Source organism: Pan paniscus, chromosome 13 (assembly GCF_029289425.2).
Source record: "Pan paniscus chromosome 13, NHGRI_mPanPan1-v2.0_pri, whole genome shotgun sequence".
Lineage (NCBI taxonomy): Eukaryota > Metazoa > Chordata > Mammalia > Primates > Hominidae > Pan > Pan paniscus.
Window position 1 is genome coordinate 32,141,350 of NC_073262.2, and position 20,643 is coordinate 32,161,992.

The 20,643-nt window shown below is 36.6% G+C and overlaps 1 protein-coding gene across 4 annotated transcripts in view; it reads right to left on the minus strand.

Annotated features, from left to right (window-relative positions):
• KYNU (kynureninase) overlaps positions 1-10,519 on the minus strand; it is a 290,523-nt gene extending 280,004 nt beyond the window's left edge. For all 4 annotated transcript variants that reach the window (XM_055108492.2, XM_055108490.2, XM_055108491.2 and 1 more), the window contains exons 1-2: positions 10,315-10,519; positions 8,281-8,380 (exon numbers count right to left, since the gene is read on the minus strand). The gene's annotated coding sequence lies outside the window, so the exon portion shown is untranslated. The remainder of the gene's footprint in view (positions 1-8,280; positions 8,381-10,314) is intronic.
• Between the last annotated feature and the right edge of the window lie 10,124 nt (positions 10,520-20,643).

Below are 20,643 nucleotides of genomic sequence, written 5' to 3' on the forward strand. Positions count from 1 at the left end.
TTTAACTTTGTTGCATTTGCTTTGAGCTATTAATAAAAATTATTTGCCCAGGCCAATGTCTAGAAGAGTATTTTTGAAAACTCTGGTAAAATGTACATAACATGAAATTTATCATTTTTACCACTTTTATTGTACAGTTCAGTAGCATTAAGTAAATTGACATTGTTGTGCAACACTCACCATCATTATCCATCCACAGACTATTTTTCGTCTAGCAAAACTGAAGCACCGTACTCATTAAACGACTCCCCATTACCCATGACCCCATCCTCTGGCAATCATCATCTTTCTGTCTCCATGAATTTGATGACTTTAAGTACCTCATATGAGTAGAATTGTACATTATTTGTCTTTTGTGATTGGCTTATTTCACTTATTAGCATAAGGTATTCAAGATTAATCTATGTTTTAGCATGTCTCAGAATGTTTTTACTTCTTAAGGCTGCTATTATTCCATTGCATGTATATGCCCTATTATGTTTATTCATTCATCTGTTGTGATCGAGATATATGGTAGAATATATATTCTACAGCTCAAAGAGTCATATGCATTCTGTTCCACTTTTTGCTGTATATTATACTCATTTAATGTCTTTTCCTCTTTTTATACATTTTTCCTTTATTTGTAGCTGACATGTAATAAATAAATAAATTATCTATTTATATAAATAAATTATCTATTTATAAGATAGAGAGTAATATTTTGATTCATGCAGACAATGTGTAATGCTTAATTTAGGGTAACTGGCATATCTATCACCATAAACATTTATTATTTCTTAGTGTTGTGAATATTCAAAATCCTCTATTTTAGCTTATGAAAATAAACAATAAATTATTGTTACACCTATTCACCCTAGGTGCTATAGTACACTAGAACATACTCCTCCCATCTAGTTATGGTTTTGTATCTGTTAATCATACTCTTCCTACCTCTCCCCTACCCTTTCCAGCCTCTGATAACCACAATCATATTATTTACTTCTATGAGCTAAATTTTTCTTTTCAGCTCCCACATACGAATGAGAACATGCAGCATTTATCTTTCTGTGTCTAACTTTTTTACTTAACATTATGTCATCCTCCAGAATCATGCATGTGGCTGTGAATGCTAACTGGAAACCAAATCAGTTTCACTAGTTACAATTATGATATTTAGATAACCCATGTATAGGATTAGAGAACTACAGAATTGATGTATAGGGCAGGTCAAATAACTCTGGACTACAGAGATTATCTTGTCAACTCTGGTTATTTTGACTCTGCAGATGAAAATGTATTTTTGGTTCTAAAATTAAATGATTTAATATTTCAAATCACTCTTACAAAAATCAGTAATAGAATAAAATTAATATAAAATTTAAGAGAAACAAATGCCAATTTATGCCTTTATTAGTAAAGATAAAACAATGATTGTGTAGGTAATGACTAGGAAGAAACAGTATGATAGTACCTTTGTACTATCATAGAAAAGTCTTGTGTTTTGTTGACCATGATAAGTTCAGCATGTGTCAACACCCTGATCATGCCGCTAAAAATATTATCATGACATGGTATTAAGTTGTATCAATCCAATATCATGTCCATATAAAGAATGTTAGTCACCCCATCTACTAAGCATTCACACTTGAAATATTTTCTCTAACACTATACACCACAAGGTAACAGAGTCATTGGCAAATAAGTGTATGTTCAGAACAATGAAGTGTCTGAAAACTCTGACCCATGAGGAAAAATTAAAGGAACTTGGTGAATTTAGTCTGGAGATAAAAAGATTTGAGAGAGCTGGGTGCAGTGGCTCATGCCTCTAATTCCAATGCTTTGGGAGGCTGAGTTGGGGGGATTGCTTGATTTTGAGATTAGCCTGGACAACACAGTGAGATCCCCATATCTACACAAAAATTAGCTGGGTGTGATGAAGTGTTCCTGTAGTCCTGGCTAATTGGGAGGCTGAGGTGGGAGGATTGCTTGAGCCCAGGAGATCGAGGCTGCAATGAGCCATGATCATGTCACTGCATTCCAACCTGGGCGATGGAGCAAGACTCTGCCTCAAAAAAAAAAAAAAAAAAAAAAAAAAAAGACTTCAGAGAGCCATAATAGATGCTTTTAATTATTTGTGTAGCTATTCTATTGGAGAAAGAATAGATGATTATATATATTCTACACATCTTTCAGACATCATTAGTATGTATTAATTAACGTTTTAGTGAAGCAGTTGCTAGCTTCTTAGAAAGATTCTTGGAATAATAAATGATCTGCAATGACAGATTAAGCAAACAGATAATATTATGAAAACATCTTTAGTAGAAATATTTGAGTAGAAGATAATTCATTTTCTGTAGTGAATATTTGGTGAGCACATGTGTTTAACAGTCAAGTATTCATAATTTTGAGATGGACTTTAGAAAAAAATCAAAATGAAATTGGTAAAATTCATCATGTGTTGAAATTACTTGAGTGACTGTCCATTAATAACATGTGAAGAAATACTGAGGCATGCAGTCTTAAAGCAGGACTGGAATATGATTCTTGCTGAAGAACCTAAACAAATCTGAGACCTCTATTCAATATAGGCTCCATATAGGATACTATCTCATTATCTCATTTACTTGATTGCAACATTTTTGGGCATTTTTGAATGCAAAGAGATAAATAGCTTTAAGTTCAGAGTTAGCAATGAATGAATCATTTGAGGAGGATGTGGAGTTAGAGAAAAAGACACACAAAAAGAAGGAGGTAATAAGAAAACTGAGTCATAAGAGTGACTAAGGAAGTAGAGGTGCAAACCTCATGTATCTGAGGGTATAAAAAAGACGAGGTCATGAGACCTTCTATTGGGTCACCAGAATTGACGTTAAATATAATGTCCTAAATAATGGTTTACAATCTCAGTTTTACAGAAGCAGCTGTGCTGTCATTTAAAATAGTTTTCTTTGCTCTTTTTACTCCTCAGTTACTTGGTACAAAATCCTGAGGCAACCTGAATCTGTCTCTATTACTTGCAATCTTAAGGAATCCTAATTAGTATATACGTTTAAGTTCAAATTTTTTTTTGAGGGGGTAGAATGTGATCAGCATAGAGTCTAAGAAAAGCAATGGAAGAGCCAGGCATTAATGGAAACATAAAATTAATGCATTCAGAACATTTTCTGATTCCATCACGTCTCACCCAACATTGGGCTGATTTCTTTCCAAATAGCAGTTTTGCTATGATTTGTCCTTCCATGAAAATCTCTCCTGAACGATGCACTTACAAATGTGACCCAGGGACCACATATATTAAAATCACCAAGGGGCATTTGTTTTACATGTTCCTGGGATTAATACCACTACATCAGATTCTACTGAAACAGAATCTCTGGTGGTGAGTTCTGGGAACCTGCATTTTAAGCAATTGCTCATGTAACATTTATCTACATAAAATTTGATAATCACTGTCCTATATAAAAAGGATGTGCTGAGAAGTCAGTGTGAACATAGCCCTAGATTCCACTAGATAATCCTGGTTCTTGATCCCTGGTAAAACCACCTTCTTAATTTGTCTCTTTAGTCTAGTGGTGGAGAATGTAGGGACTTCTATTGTTGTTAATCTCTGGGTTGCCTTATTGCCTCCTGTTCACTGATTATTAATTAACCAGTCATCTCTAGGCCTGCAAGTAGTACATGCAGGTGAGTGCAGCTGTAGTAGTAATAGCAGGGTGGGTGGGTCCAACCTACGGCCCCTGGGAGGAGTGCTCTAGTGCCAATAGTAGTAGACTGGACTGGATGAACTTCAGGCCGCTGGACTGCATGATCTTCAGGCCTCTGGACTACATATTTTAGAACAGTGGAATTGCAAAGCCAGCCCAGGCATCTCATAGATTTTGTTCATAGTGGCATTTAAAGAACTTTTGTATTTCTGTGGTATCCCTTTAATACCACAGAATTAAATTCTGTGGTATTAATTTAATTCTGTGGTGAATGCTGCCTGACCTGGGACTCACCCTTTAGGGCAGTGAGCTCCTCTCTGGTCCAGGGCATGTCCCAAAATGCCATCTAAGAGCCAAGGCCTGGTTGTTTTCTGGAGTGTTTCATCATTAATCTAGCTGGTTCCTTGCATTTCATTCCCTCTGGTTTATACATTCAGAATGGTTTCTTCTTTTCCAGTTTGTGTTCTGACATCATCCCTAGAACGGCCAGTATTTCCCAGTTTCATACTCTTTGAGAGCATACCTCTTTAAGTCAAACACTGAAAGAAACATTAGGGTCAATTTTTGACTCTTAGATAATAGGAAGTTTTGCATCTTTTCAATGGCTAGCCAATGAGAACAGCTGTGCAAGAAAGGAAAATGATTTAGCTAAAATTTATGTGATTTTTTGACTTTGCTATATATAACCCAAATCAGAGGCTTGGCAGCTCTGAATAGGGTTAGATGTAACATTTTTTTCTCCCTGGGTTCAGTTAAAGCCCTTTAACACAATTGTATATAAGTTATCATTAATGTAAAAAGCTCTGTTTTTCCACTAAAACCAGAGAGAGGTACTTTGCAAGCTTGAATGTTAAATGGAGGCACTTCAAATTTATGAATAATCAGAGTGGAGGCTATCTTGACATTTTGTCAGTCCTACAGAATGCCAAAGAACATTTAGTTTTCAACTTAGATATTAGAGTAGGTTAGAAGAGTTACTTATTTCTCATAGGTGCTATCATATTTAAATTTTTCACTGTTATTCTTCTTAGCTCCGAAGAAGAAAAATATGAAAAATTCATTCTCAAATTATTTTTAGTTCACCAAGTTAAAGGAAACATAACTATAAGAAATGTAAAACAATGTTTCTTTTAGGTCAGATTCCTGATTGTACTCACTTCTTAAGAACTGTGAAGTGATGTTGCTTTGGACAGTATAAAAAAAACTCATTGTGAGCCAATGTGTTTAATGTACTCACCAAGATAAATAAGTCATGTTTCCTGTCCTGGGCAATTGACCAGTAGAGAAGGTCATTAAGAAAGCAAATAGAAGTGATACAAATAAGTAAATAAATAAGCTTGTCTATTTGTTTGTTTGTTTTGAGACCTTTGGGGAAAGGACGGGAAATGAACCAGAGAAAAGAAACACTACACTTAGAGTGAGAAGGCAATCTTGTTGTGTATTCTGGATAGTTTAGATAATATTATTTGTATCTTTTATTCTCCAGAAATCCTAAGAAGTAGGTATCAATATCCTTACTTCACAGTTAACTAAAAAACGTTTGGAGATATTAAGTCATTTGCCAAAGTTAATTTTGAAGTTTCCATTGTAGGTCACACGTCATTTCTTCAATCTCTAAATAGTGAAGTGATCCAAGGCTCAGTCCTCACACCTTTCCCTTCTCCATCTACACTTACTTCTTGCATCAGCTTTTCTCACTTCTCACGGCTTTAAATATCGTGTCACCAGTGTGCTGACTACTCTCAAATTAAATCTCCAGCTCAGATGTCTTCCCTGCTCTCCAGACTCACATATCCAACTGCCTAATTGACATTTACACTTGGATGTATAATGGGCACTTAAACTTAGTACATCCAAAATTGAACTTCTGATCTCTCTCATCTCTGAAACCACCTCCTCCTGTAGTCACTGCCATTTCATTACATAATAACTCTACTTTTCTAGTTTCTCAGGCCAAAAACCTTGAGTCACTTTTGATTTATCTTTTCCTCATAAAGCCCACATCCAAGCTCTTTCGACTCATCAAGATATGTTCAGATTTTGATTACTTCTCATCATGTTTCTCCTCTGAAGTCTCTTTTACATTTTGTGTTAGTCCGTTCTTGCACTGCTATAAGGAACTACCTGAGACTTGGTAATTTATAAAGAGGTTTAATTGGCTCACCATTCCACAGCCTTTACAGGAAGCATGGCTGGGGAGGCCTCAGGAAACTTACAAAGATAGCAGAAGATGAAGGGGACAGAGTCATGTGTTCCACGGCCGGAGAAGGAGAAAGAGAGGAAAGTGGGAGGTGCTACACACTTTTCAACAACCAGATCCTGTGAGAATTCACTATTAGGAGAACAGCAAGGGAGAATTCCACTCCCATGATCCAATCACCTCCCACTAGTCCCCACCTCCAACATTGGGGATTACAATTCAACATGAGATTTGGGCAGGGACACAAATCCAAGCCATATCACCTTTTAAAGGGTGCTTTGCTAATATAGACTAATCAATCATTCATCTATCTCAATATTTGTCTATCTATCTATCATCTATCTATCTATCTATCTATCTATCTATCTATCTATCTATCATCTATGTATTCAACTGATAAAGGCTGGCTTTTTGCATATGACACATATATAGTCTCAAATGGTTCCAGGTTCAGAAGGATCTATGTTTGGCTTAATGTTCTGCTGTTGCCATCTTGAAAACTGTTGATAATTTTATCTTTGAACTTATGATTTGTAGGTGAAGTCCAATGGGACAATGGAGCATGCACATTAGCAGAAGAGAAACATGAAATATGCACGTTTGCTGCCTTTTCTTGCCACTCCATTCACATTTCACGCCGAAAGTAAGCAATGGCATTTTACGAAACACGGGCAACCAAGGAACCCTAATGTAACCTTTCTTCGGAGTCCTACTTCCCTTTACTAGTCAACACCTTATGCTAAAAATGGTGACACTGAATGGGAAAGAACTGAAAAGATAGGACAACCCATAATTCTTTTTTCTTCAATTAGTCCTTATAAATCAATAAGCTGAAGGTAGTAAGTATTGGTTAAATATGCCTGTATCCAAATGAAATAAATACATTTGAATTAATGTACATTTCCATCATTCTGGTAAGAACAAAATTCATATGCATAGCTCAGTTATGAAATAAGAGCTGTGTAATTTCAGTAATTCCACATACTCTACCACATGCTCTTATTGGCACTTAAAAATAGCTTTGTGCAACACAAAAATGAACAATAATGGCGCTTATACTTCTGCCTTTTGAACAAGAGGATTCATATTTCCATTTTGCAACCTGTAAGTTATGTAGCTAGCCACAATAAATTTATATCATATATTTGTATGTGTGTCCCTATATATGCACATTTATGTAAACACGTACACTCATGCACACACACTTATGGGCATACACACACATACCTTCCTTGTCTTACTCTGGTCTTGGCCCTGCATTGTATGAATAAACTGTAATATATGCATACATTTTTCTTCTTGATAGACATTTAGGTTGTTTCCAATTTTAAGCTGTAATTAATAACTCTTTTTATAAGTATATGTTTTCATTTTTCTTTTATAAATATCTAGTAGTTGAATTGTTCGGGCATTGAGTGGATATATGTTTAAATTTATAACAAAATGTCAAACAGGTCTCTAAAGTGATCATATTATTTTACTCTCCCATTAGCAATATATGGGATGCTCATTTATTCCATACAGTTGTCATACTTAGAAGTATCTGTTTTTCATGGTTTAGCTGTTTCAGGGAGTGAGAAACAGCATTTCATTCTGGTTTAATTAGCATTTCCTGGTGACTATTGCACTTATTGACATTTGTTGATTTTTTAGTCCAGTATATTTTTATGACTTTTGACCATTTTTGATTGTTTTCTTGCCAATATAGATTTGTAAAAGTTCTTCATAGATTCTAAGTAAAAGTTTTTGGTCAAATAAATGTGTTGTAAATATTTTCTATCAATCTGGCTTATTATTGAGTACTATCTAGGTTAAAAGTCTTCTTGGCATTGCAAGCTAGATGATTAAAGTTTCTTTCCTCAACAAGTTTTCAATCACTGGTACTAAGAAAAGGTCAGCTGGAAACTTTTAGGGAGGATGGTAGGTACATTTTAGTTTTTGTTTTTGTTTTTGTTTTTACTTTGGATAGGCGAGTGGACACTTTTTTAAGGCTAATATTCTCCCAGTTCTAATTATTAACACAATTCCAGATTTGTGTTAGGTTTGATACATGTAGCCTCTGATCTTCTGACTTTCTATTTCCATATAGTTTCTATTTTGGAGTTCTTACCCAAATTGAAAGCTTTTTCTTATAATATAATAAATTTTGTAGCTATTACATGTGATCTTTTTGCAATTTGTTAATATGTATGGTGATGAATGCAAATAATTTAGAATTTCTTGATATCTGCCAAACACAGGTGTATTCTGGTCTCTACACTTAGGATATTAAACTAAAACATACAAGATTGTACATTAAAGTTATTTATTTACCTCAGAGATTACAGATTAGGTAAGAATTGTAGGTACTGAAGTCCAGCCACTAATAAAACAAACAGAAAAAAAACTTACGGTTATCCGTGGGAATCTTTTTTTTTTCTTTTTGCTGGAAATTGTGTAATTTTAGCTGACAGTGTTATTCAGGAGATGACTGGTGTCCCAGGACAGATATCTACATAATAGAAGGAATCATGTTTGTTTGTTTCAAAAAATCCCTTCCATAAAAAATGATCTAAGTTGTTCCATTAAAGCTAATTGCTAATCAAAATTTCAAAAATGTTAATCAAGAGCCCTCATAGGAACAAAACCATTTTCTTAACACAGTGGAAATGTGCAATAAATAAATTACGCCATTCATTGAGGTGAGAGCTCAGAATGTAATTATTAGCATTACTATTTAAATGGTAACCTTGTTTGACATTTTACTGGAAATTTATCTTCTTGGCAAAAACAACCAAGAGGACATCTCATTATGGCTTATTAACTGTATCTGTTGCCCCTGGATGCTTATATTCATTAAATAGGTCACACAGTTTCTAATTTTATATCTACCAAAAGTATTTGGAATTGGCTGCCTATATGTTTTATCTTTGAGGCATCTAAGAAGATATTTTTCTCTTAGTAATCATGTTTCATTACTACTGTTACCTATTCATTATTTTATCATAGTTTCATTTTGAGAAACTCTGTATCATTGTTCAATACTGATTTTGTTTTAGGATATCATACTAGTGAAAAGCTCCAGATTCATCAATTGGATTTAAATCTCAACTTTGATATTTCCTAGTTTTACAGCATGGAGAAATTATGTAACTTCTCTATGCCTTACTTTCCTCCTCTTTAAAATAGAGATAATGAATATGCTTATCTTGAAGGAATATTCTCAGGTTAAATACGTTAATTTTAAAGACATATAGATACCAAATTTGTGTGTGTGTGTGTGTGTGTGTGTGTGTGTGTTTAAAATAAATTGGAAGGTGGTTCAAAAATTTATTCCCCTGAATTCTTTTTAAAAAATTGCTAAATATCTTTGAGCTCAAGAAGAAATTAGAAATGACGTTATCTGACGATGTCTAGAACATAATACAATGGAAATATTTATTATCTAAACACAATATTAAGGAGGGATTTATAACAAAATGCATTTGTTGGAAAAAAAGAAAGAAATTAAATGAGCTAATCATTTAACTCAAGGAATTGGAAAAACATTGCCAAAGTAAACATAATTAAACAAGAAGGAAATAAATAATAAGACATAAACCAAATATCAGCAAAACCAAGAACAAAGAAAAATAGAGAAATTGAATAAAATTAAATTTGTTTATTTGAAAAGACTAATGAGATAGGGAACCAGTAGAAAACTTACTAAAATAAATGAGAAAATCGAAAAATATATAAAAAATAAAGGGAATATCAAAATATTAAAATTTCAAAGCATGTTACAAAGATTGCATAAAATACATTTTAAAATAAAATACAATTGATACATTTCTGAAAAATGAGAATGGCAGAATTTGGTAAAAAAAAGCAATAGAAAATGTTAATAGACTTGTATTCATGAAAGAAATTAAATGATAAAGATTCCTATACTTCCTCAAAAAATCTCATGCCCAGACATTTTTAGAGACAAATTGTTTCAAATCTACCCCTCTAAATGTTTTAAAAACATTAAACAAATGGTCACAAAAATCAAAAGGAAGACTAATTGCCAACTTATTTTGTTGTAGCTCATAAAATCCCATAAAATAAGAATAAGGAGAAATAAGGAAAAGAAATTAGAGACCAATCTTATAAATGCAAATGCATAGCTATTAAATAAAATTTGACTATCTTAATTAAACAGTTTGTTGGAAAATTTTTAAAATCCTTAAAATACTGTTTATTTTTAAAATGGAACGATACTTATTGACAGAAAATTATGATATAGGACTTAAGAAGAAATTATTTAGGCAGATTGTAAGGTTTTCCTTTTAATGAAAAGCAGCCCCCAAATCATTTTGTTATCTAACAAAGAGCAGCCTGTAAAAACAAGCTGCAGACATAGATGAGCGAGCTGGAAGCTTGCAAGGGTGAATGCCTGGAGCTGTGCCAATAGGAAAAGGCTACCTGAGGCTAGACGTGTTCAACATGGCGGCTCCATCGTCTCCTTTCCTTGTCACGGGCACAGTAAGGAGCAGGGAACATAGTGCTGGCCAAGTAGAGACCCCATTTGCATAACGAAAGATTAAGCTGGGGTGGCCAGTTTCCTCATGCGCTATGTAAACGTCACACCTGGTCCAACCAATCTGTGAGCTGTGCGTAAATCAGACACCGCCTCCTCCAGGCTGTCTATAAAACCCTGTGGGCTCCACTGATGGCCAGAAGTCCCACTGGGGCACCTGTCTCTCAGGAGAGAGAAAGCTTTGCTCCTTTCTCCTTCTTTTGCCTATTAAACCTCTGCTTCTAAACCCACTTCTTGTGTGTCCGCCTACTTAATATCCTTGGCGTGAGATGACGAACTTCGGGTATTTACCCCAGCCAACAACGTGGCTTCAATTATACCTGTCATCTACTCATAATGTTAACAATTGGTAACCAGTGTATACTATTGTTCATCACATTGAAGGACTACATAATAAAAAACACTGTCACTTCAATAGATCTGAAAAATAAATAATATCACACTTGTTTTTATTAAAAACTCAGAAAAATTGTGGTAGAAAAAAGCGTCCTTAAAGAATGTGCCTATATACTTGGGAACTATACCAAATGTTATATTTAATTGAGGGCATTTAAACATAGTTTCTTTAAAAACAAATAAAAGAATGCCTATTTTCATCAATAGTGTTTTGCACAGTTATAACCAAAACTATCAGAGAAGAAAAAAAAAAAGAGTTTGAGATATGAGAGGGATATGGTTTGGTTGGGTCCTCTCACCCAAACCTCATTTTGAATTGTAGTTCCTATAATTTCCACGTGTTGTGGGAGAGACCCGGTGGGAGATAATTGAATCACTGGGCCGGTTTCCCACGTACTGTTCTTTTGGTAACAAATAAGTCTCACCTGAGCTGATGGTTTTATAAGAGGAAACCCCTTTCGCTTGGTTTTTCATTCTCTCTCACCTGCTGCCAATGCAAGATGTGCCTTTCACTTTCCGCCATGATTGTGAAGCCTCCACAGCCACGTGGAACTGTGAGCCCATTAAACCGCTTTTTCTTTATAAATTACCCACTCTCGGGTATGGCTTTATCAGCAGTGTGAAAACGAACTAATACGAAGAGGTAGAGTTAAAAATGTCTTCATTTGTTGATTGCACAATTGTCAAAATAAAATTAAATTCAACAGAAAAAAAGCAATTATTACAATAAATAAAGTAATTTATCAAGATTGTTGCTCAGAAAGTCAGCCTAAACAAATCAATAGTATTTTGTTGTTGTTGAGAGGGAGTTTTGTTCTGTCGCCCAGGCTGGAGTTTGGTGGCGCGATCTCGGCTCACTGCAACCTGCGCCTCCCAGTTCAAGCGATTCTCCTGCCTCAGCCTCTTGAATAGCTGAGATTACAGGCGTGCCGACACGACGCCCAGCTTTTTTTTTTTTTTTTTTTTTTTTTTTTTGTTAAATCTGAGAGGGAGTCTACCTCTGTAGCCAGGCTGGAGTGCAGCGGCGCGATCTTGGCTCACTACAAACTCCGCCCCCTGAGTTCAAGCGATTCTCCCGCCCCAGCCTCCCGAGTGCTGGGACTACAGGCACGCCCCGCCACGCCCAGCTAGTTTTTGTATTTTTAGTAGAGACAGGGTTTCTGTTGGCCAGGATGGTCTCGATTTCCTGACCTCGTGATCCGCCTACCGCGGCCTCCCAAAGTGCTGGGATTACAGGCATAATTACGGGCACCGCAACCGGCCTAATTTTCTGTATTTTTAGTAAAGACAGGGTTTCATCATGTTGGCCACGATGGTCTGGAACTCCTGACCTCAGGTGACACAAATCAACAGTATTTATCTTTAATGATTCATGTTAACTTCCAAAGGAAAGAAAGGAAACTCAATTAAAGATTTGGTAAAGAAGATGAGCAGTTGATTTACAAAGAAGTATAGTTGATGTAAAGTTATATGGAGAAATGCTCAAACTCATTAGTAGTCAGAGAAAAGTGAAACTGCAATGGAATACCTCTTTACAATCTCCGTAGGTAAAAATTAGAAAATTAGATAAAAACAACATTGGCAGAGATGTGAGAAAATAAGAATATTTATAAATCTTTTAAAATTATTATCATGGGGAACATAAACGAGAAAAACCCTTTTGGAAATAAATCTGTCTATACTTAATGATCTTAATTGTTTCCTGTTGGGCTTCTGTGCGCCTGAGAAATGAGTTCTAGGTGTATATCCCAAATAAATCCTTGTACAGAGTACAAATGTAACGTGCTGAAAATAATGTTGGGAAATGAATAAAAGATATGTGATTGTGGACACTATGAAATATTTTGCATCATTTAGAAGCTACAAAACAAATTGTGCATACAATATTCAATGCCATTAGGACATTTTGACAGCCAGTGTTGGTTGCACCGAGGTTCTTGTTAGGAAGTTACCCATGAGCTCCCAAAGAAGAGGGCTTTCTATGAGAAAAGAGTGTGTCTGGTCTGATGGAGCTGTGCCTAACTGACAGTTTTATTGGATATGAAGAATCCAATTGTGACCGTGATACATCATGAAAGCTCTCTTTGGACTGAATCAACTCCAGGAATATTGGAGAGTGGTTGGATATGGAGTGAATTAAACAATAATAGATGGCCACATGAATGCTTGAGTGGTTTCTTTTAGGAAAATAAAAAATTTAAAAAGATAAAACCTTACGTGTACCTTAATCAGATGTCACAAATAACAGTGGATCCTAATAGTTAAATAAACAATTACTTCCTTCTCTTCCTCCTTCTCCTCTTCTCTTCCTACCTGTGAATTTTCAAGCTAATCATGTTTCCCTTTTTACACTTACTACTAGAAAGTTTAGAGTTAAATGTAAGGGCCATCTGCTGCCAAAGTCTGGTTGTGCATTGTTTCAGCTCTATTTATTTATTTATTTTGTTTTAGAGATAAGGTTTTACTCTGTCACCTAGGATGGAGTGCAGTGAGGTGATCATAGCTTACTGAGGCCTTGACCTTCTGGCTCAGACGATCCCACAGCTTCAGCCCCCACAGTAGCTAGGACTACAGGCTTGCTCCACCATGCCTGCTGGGTAATTTTGTTTGTTCGTTTTTTTTTTGTTTTTGTTTTTGTTTTTGTAGAGACAGAGTCTTGCTACGTTGCCAAGGCTGATCTTGAATTCCTGGTCTCAAGCCATCCTTTCACCTTGCCCTCTCAAAGTACTGGGAGTAGAGGTGTGAGTCACCATGCCCGGGCTAGTTTAGCTTTATACCTGACATTATTACATCAAATTAGTTTAGTTTATCCTTGTACCCAGCTTTAAAAAAAATCCACTTTTTAATTTTTGATATATATCTTCTTATATTTTACATTTTCTCCAAATTGCTTTAAACCTTTTCTGGAATAACGCATGGCATAAGTTATGACATAAACAAACAAGCAAATGCATACACATATTAGTATCCACATGAGAAAATCAAAACCGCTTTAAGAATATGTAATACAACAGAGAGGAATTCAGTAAGGAATTGATGATATAGGTGATAGAGGCACAGAGAGAATGGTGCGATAAATCAAATAGAAATGGTAGAAAGTCATTACCATTTGTAGGCAATTGACATAAAGAATGTTGGATGATATCAGAGTGCAGAGGCCAGGATAATGTGACAGAGGCTGGAGTCCCAGTGGGCCTCTCTAGTAGGAGCTAGAGACATGGGCAGGAGGGTGAGGAGGTGGTGGAGTAGCTGAGGCAGGGGAGGATGAGATATATTCTGGCTTCTCCTGGTTTTCCATCAGTTCATCCCAGCGAATTCAGGGAAATTCATCCTGCAGAGCTGAGAGAGGCAAAATAATAATAATAATAATAATAATAATCTGAGGGCAAACAGCCCAAAATTATCTCAATCATTTGATAAATAACTCCTTCAAAATTTCCAGGAGTTATTCACTTTGCCTTGGTCTCTTCTATAGAAGTAAACCAATTACAATGAAAAAACAGCCCCTGACATTTGAAAAATGACCAGGTTAGATCAATTTTCTTCGTATTTAGTCTGCCGTCTATAGACTGCCTCAAAAGTAAAACATAAATTATTTCATATGCAATTAGACTCATGTAGTAACTAATTGTAAGTTATAAATTAAATAGTTTTTAATGACAAAGCTTAGTAACAGGTAAATATTCAAATCTTTTTATCTTTCCCTATCAAGAGCAAATGTTAGGAAATCATACTAAAAGAGGAACAGAAGCTACTACATTTAAGGACACTTTTGGCTGGGTGCAGTGGCTCATGCCTGTAATCCCAGAACTTTAGAAGGCCGAGGTGGGTGGGTCACATGTCAGGAGTTCCAGACCAGCCTGGCCAACAGGGTGAAACCCTGTCTACTAAAAGTACAAATATTAGCCGGGTTGGGTGGCGTGTGCCTGTAATCTCAGCTACTCGGGAGGCTGAGGCAGAAGAATCGTTTGAACCCCAGGGGGCCGAGGTTGCAGTGAGCCAAGATCTCACCATTGCAATCCAACCTAGACAACAGAATGAGACTGCATCTCAAAAAAAAAAAAGAAAAGAAAAGAAAACAACCAAAAGGACATTTTTATTTTCAGAAATTGTGGCCAATTTTTGTCTCGAACATCTTATGTGTCAATGTGTACCATTTAGACGTACTCTGTGGGAAATGGTTGTTGACCGCCTCTTGACTTCCGGACGGATTATAACCTAGCATGCTGTCATAACAGATTGCTATTTAGGGAAATTTGGATCATGATTTTATAGCCAACTGGCTTTAAAATGTGCTATTAATATTATATTGTAATAGTTCTATCAAAAAATATAAAATATTATTGTGTAAATTTGGGTATAAAATATGAAAATAAAGTTATACAAACATAAAAAATCAACTGTAATTATAAATATTAATATTTTTAGCATTTAATTATATTTCCTAATTGGGTTAAAATATTAGATATGGTTTCTCCATGCTTGAAACATTAAAGATGGTAGGGAAAATATTTTTGAAGTTATAAAAATAGAGTGAGGGTTGGATTTCATTGCTATTTGGGAGGCTGAGGCAGGAGGACTGCTTGAGCCCAGGAGTTTGAGACTGCCATGAGCTGATTGTGCTACTGCACTCCAGCCTGGGGAACAAAATGAGGCCTTTTCTCTAAAATAAAAATAGAATAGAGGGAAGCTCTTATATTTCTTCAATTTGTTGATCATTGTTGCTCATAGAAAAACATACAATTTTTTTATTTCCAAATATTTAGACTCCTGTGTAATAATGTCTATGACCTATAAGGTTAAAGCTGCATCCTAGGTGACTTGATTCTTGCAACTTCAGCCTTTTGTTATCAACTTGTGAAGTCTTTCCCCTGAATAAGCCAGCATGCTGCCTCTCATGTCTCAATCTAGAAGGCATAAATAGAAGCTTTATTAAAAGATAATAAAAATAGGGGCCGAGTGCGGTGGCTCACGCCTGTAATCCCAGCACTTTGGGAGGCCAAGGCGGGTGGATCACGAGGTCAGGATATCGAGACCATCCTGGTTAACACGGTGAAACCCCGTCTCTGCTAAAAATAGAAAAAATTAGCCGGGCGTGGTGGCGGGCGCTTGTAGTCCCAGCTACTCGGGAGGCTGAGGCAGGAGAATGGCATGAACCCGGGAGGTGGAGCTTGCAGGGAGCCGAGATCACGCCACTGCACTCCAGCCTGGGCGACAGAGCGAGACTCTGTCTCAAAAAAAAAAAATAATAATGATAATAATACAAATAAATAAACATCTTATGCTTCAGACAAGACAAATTGCTGTCCCACAATAGTCCAGGGACTGACATCGAGCATTTCCCAAAGCCTAAGTAACTTGATGAGCTATTCTTTTCACTCAGAGTTTGCACTGCTAATGGGATTGTGGGAAGGGGGAAGGCAGAAACAGGAGTTTCTGTATTAGTCTGCTCAGGCTGCCATAACAAAATGTCACAGATGGGGTGGCTTAAACAAAAAGCATTTATGTTCTCACAGTTATGGAGGCTAGAAGTCCAAGATAATGATGTTGTCATAGTTGGTTTCTATTGAGTTCTTTCTTCCCGGCTTACAGACAGCTGCATTCTCTCTGTGTACTCACATCATCTTTCCTGTGTGCATGCATTGGGGGTGGAGGGAGGGGGGAGAGAAGGAGAAGGTGGGGGAAGAAGGTTCTTACAAGAACATGAGTTCTATTGGATTAAGGCCCCACACTTATGCCCTCATTTAACTTTAGTTATCTCCTTAAAGGTCTTATTTCCAAATACAGCCACATCAGGGGAAGGGTTTCAACATATGCATTTTGAGGGAACATAATTCATTCCATAACAGTATCCAAATTACCATAATTTACCAGTGACTGTGGGCCCCCTGGTAGAAAATCTATGATCATGGAGGAGAGTGTATATCAAATGCAGCTTGACTCAGTGATAAGATTTCAGAGCTGGAGAGGATGAATCATCCTGGTTACATTAAGTCAGCTTTAGTTGAACTCAGGTTAACCTACCGGCTATCCCTGAGCATTTATCCTGGGGAAAGAGAGAGACCATGAGGTCATGTATTTGTAAAGCCAGACTGAACTGTAATAGTTCTAGCACCAAGCAGCCCTACTATGAAATGTGTCCAAAAAAGACCACATGGGAAAGAGAAGTTTTCTCCTTATTTTGTAGCAAAGCATCTCAGAGATGCCTGAGTAGGGCAGTCAGTTGTGATGGCATCAGTGGTCTGAGTAGCAGTCTTAGAAAATCAAAAAGAGAGAATGCCTCCAGGAAGCATTGTAAGAAGAGCAGCTGCTTGAGTGTGGATGCTGACAGCAGTTCTGGTGCAGTGCTGTGTACATAGTTTAGGAAGATATATAGGGATGTGATCTAGATTCAACGACAGCACTATGGGCACTGCTCCAATAGCTTACAGGTGATATCAGCAAGGCACACATATGTGAGTTGAATTTATTTGTAACTACGATGTTGTCAAGAACCATGAAAAGTCTGAGATTTTACATTGCTTTCAAGCTAACAAATTAGTTTCCACAGTTTCATGAATGCTGGTAGAAGACACGAAACTCCTGAGTCAGAAACAAATAACTTTATTACTCATAATACAACAGTCATCATGAGCTTTATGGTCATATGTTTCCCTTCTCCCCCAGATCCCATAGGGTGAAGCAGATTGGCTTGGGAAGATGAGGTGCAGCTAGTGGGTTTGCATTACCAATGAGTACTCTTGTGCTTTGGAACCCCAACCTTTTAAAGGGGCTCCTAGCACACCTGACCAATTTTTCCCTTGGAGAGAGACATTATTTTTACCTTGATCAGCAAATAAATCTGCCCTCTTGGGAGAGGCCTCCCTTGAAGGGAGAAACTATCTTTATCTTTCTTCCAAAGCCCTTTCCTGTACAAAAATTCTTAAGTGTGATGGTTAATATTAAGTGTCAACTTGATTGGATTGAAGGATGCAAAGTATTGTTCCTGGGTGTGTCTGTGAGGGTATTGCCAAAGGAGATTAACATTTGAGTCAGTGGACTGGGACAGGCAGGCTCACCCTCTATCTGGGTGGGCACCATGTAATCAGCACCCAGCATAAAAGCAGGAATGGAAAGAGCAGAATTGCTGAGTCTTCTGGCCTCCATCTTTCTCCCATGCTGGATGCTTCCTGCCCTCAAACATTAGACTCCAAGTTCTTCAGCTTTTGGACTCTTGGACTTACACCAGTGATTTGCCAGGGGCTCTCAGGGCCTTTGGCCACAGACTGAAGGCTCCATTGTTGGCTTGCCTACTTTTTAGGTTTTGGGAGTCAGACTGGCTTTCTGGCTCCTCAACTTGTGGACTTCCTATTGTGGGACTTCACTTTGTGACTATGTAAGTCAATTCTCCTAATAAACCCCCCTTCATTTATTCATCTATCCTATTAGTTCTGTCGCTTTAGAGAACGCTGACTAATACAATAAGGTATTCTGAAGCATACCTGTCCAGCCCTTTTGTTCAGAAGACATGCAGAAATGTGAAAGACTGTGGATAATTGTCTTTCAATACGCATGACACCCCAGGGAACTGGCTGAGCTATGGGTGAGAGGGGCTGGAGATATGAGTTAATCTCATTTATACCCATAAGCTTGAAATTACTATGTTATACTTTTAAAGGCAACTATGCAAAGTATTTTTAAATATGTTTTATCCCTTTGAATTAACACATATTTTTATCAATATGGAATCCATTTTGAACGTAAAATATTTTCTAAATGAAAATCTATGGAAGAAAGTAAGCAAATAAATGGATAAATTGGTAGTACTTTTTCTTTTTTTTTTTTTTGTCATTTGAACAACTAATATGACTAGTAACTGAAGAGAGACTAGACAACCAAAAATTATAGTTTGAAAATAAATTTCAAGTAGATGAATTTTCTAGTATTTAGTCCTTTCCTTTTTATGAGAGGTACTGGAAAGAAAAAACACATGTACTTGGCAGCAGAACCCTTCTTAAAAATTACATCTGGGACTGGGAAGTTTGGTGGAGAAGATTCTAATGTATAGCTTCCACTGGTATTTGAGGGGTCACACACAGACAGCAAATCCCCCTTTGAGATAGATAGTTCCTTTATGAAAAATAAAACAAGAAGGAAAAGAAATACTTCTGAAAGCCTTGGTTACGATCAGGTAAAAACAATAATTTAGTTCAAAATAATGAGTGGTAAAAATGTCTCTGTCTGGCAATAAATTATTTTTAAGTGAATTGATTATTTGTGTTTTAAGAGATTAAGGCATTTTTGGTGGGGGGATTAAAAGGACATAAGTTTGGGGATCTTGGAAATGGGAAATAAGATTAAGAGGAGATAAAACTTCCAGTTGGAGCAGGAAGCAGGAATCTAGGCCTATGCCTATAAGAGGACCTTTTCAAGTTATATTTAAGAAATATGAAAAATAATATTGGATAGCACCCATGTATGTGTATATATATATATATATATATATATATATATATATATTTTTTTTTTTTTTTTTTTTTTTGAGACAGAGTTTCGCTCTTGTTGCCCAGGCTGGAGTGCGATGGCATGATCTCAGCTCACTGCAACCTCTGCCTCCCGGGTTCAAGCAATTCTCCTGCCTCAGCCTCCTGAGTAGCTGGGATTACAGGCATGCATCACTACACCTGGCTAATTTTGTGTTTTTAGTAGAGACGGGGTTTCTCCATGTTGGTCAGGCTGGTCTCGAGCTCCTGACCTCAGGTGATCCTTCCACCTCAGCCTCCCAAAGTGCTGGTATTACAGGCGTGAGCCACCGCGCCCAGCCAGCACCCACTTTTAAATTATAAAGTTTATTGAGGTATAATTACATTGAGAAAAATATTCTTTTTTAAAGCTGTATAGTTCCATGAATTTTGATAAATATATGCTGTCAGATAAACATCTCCACAGTCAAGGTGTCTGGTGGTCCCTTAACTTCATAAAGTTTCCTCATTCTCCTTTGTAATTTATTTCTTCACTTCCTCCCATACCTAGCAAACACTGATCTGTCTCTGTCTCATAGTTTTGTCTTTACTACAGAGTTTTGGCTAAAATATAAATGAGATCATACTTTTTGAGTTTGGCTTCTTGTACTTAACATAGCACATTTGAGGTTCATATATGTGGTTGTACATATTAATAGTTATTTCCTTTTTAATCCAGCAGCTACTTTTTGGTTGTTTTCTCTTTCACTCCAAGATTTCTCTCAGCAACTTCCCACCCTATTTTCAAAATAAGTTTTATTAACTTATGAAATTAGTTTTTATCTTTCATTGCTCTGCCATAGGGAAGTAGGCATACTTTTGTTCATGTTTTGTGGTTTTAGCAAACTGGAGTAAGCTGATACAGCATGGTGGAGGACAGTGAAATGGTTATTGAGAAGAGAAGTCTGCAGTGAGAGGTGTAAGAAAACAATAATTAATGTTCCCTTTCTTAGCCTAATCTGCATGAATTTTCAAGGCAGTATTTTAATTCCTATAACCACATAGAATCCAGTTTAAGTTATTTAATTTATACAATGAAGAAAAGAATAATTTCAGTAGAGAGTTTGGAACCTGATATTGTTTGGCTTTGTCTTCACCCAAATCTCATCTTGAATTGTAGTTCCCATAATCCCCATGTGTCATGGGAGGGACCTGGTTGGAGGCAACTGAATCATGGGGGCAGTTACCTCCATGCTGTTCTCATGATAATGAGTGAGTTTTCATGAGATCTGATGGTTTTATAAGCGGCTTTTCCCCCTTTTGCTCAACACTTCTCCTTCCTGCCATCATATGAAGAAGGATGTGTTTGCTTCCCCT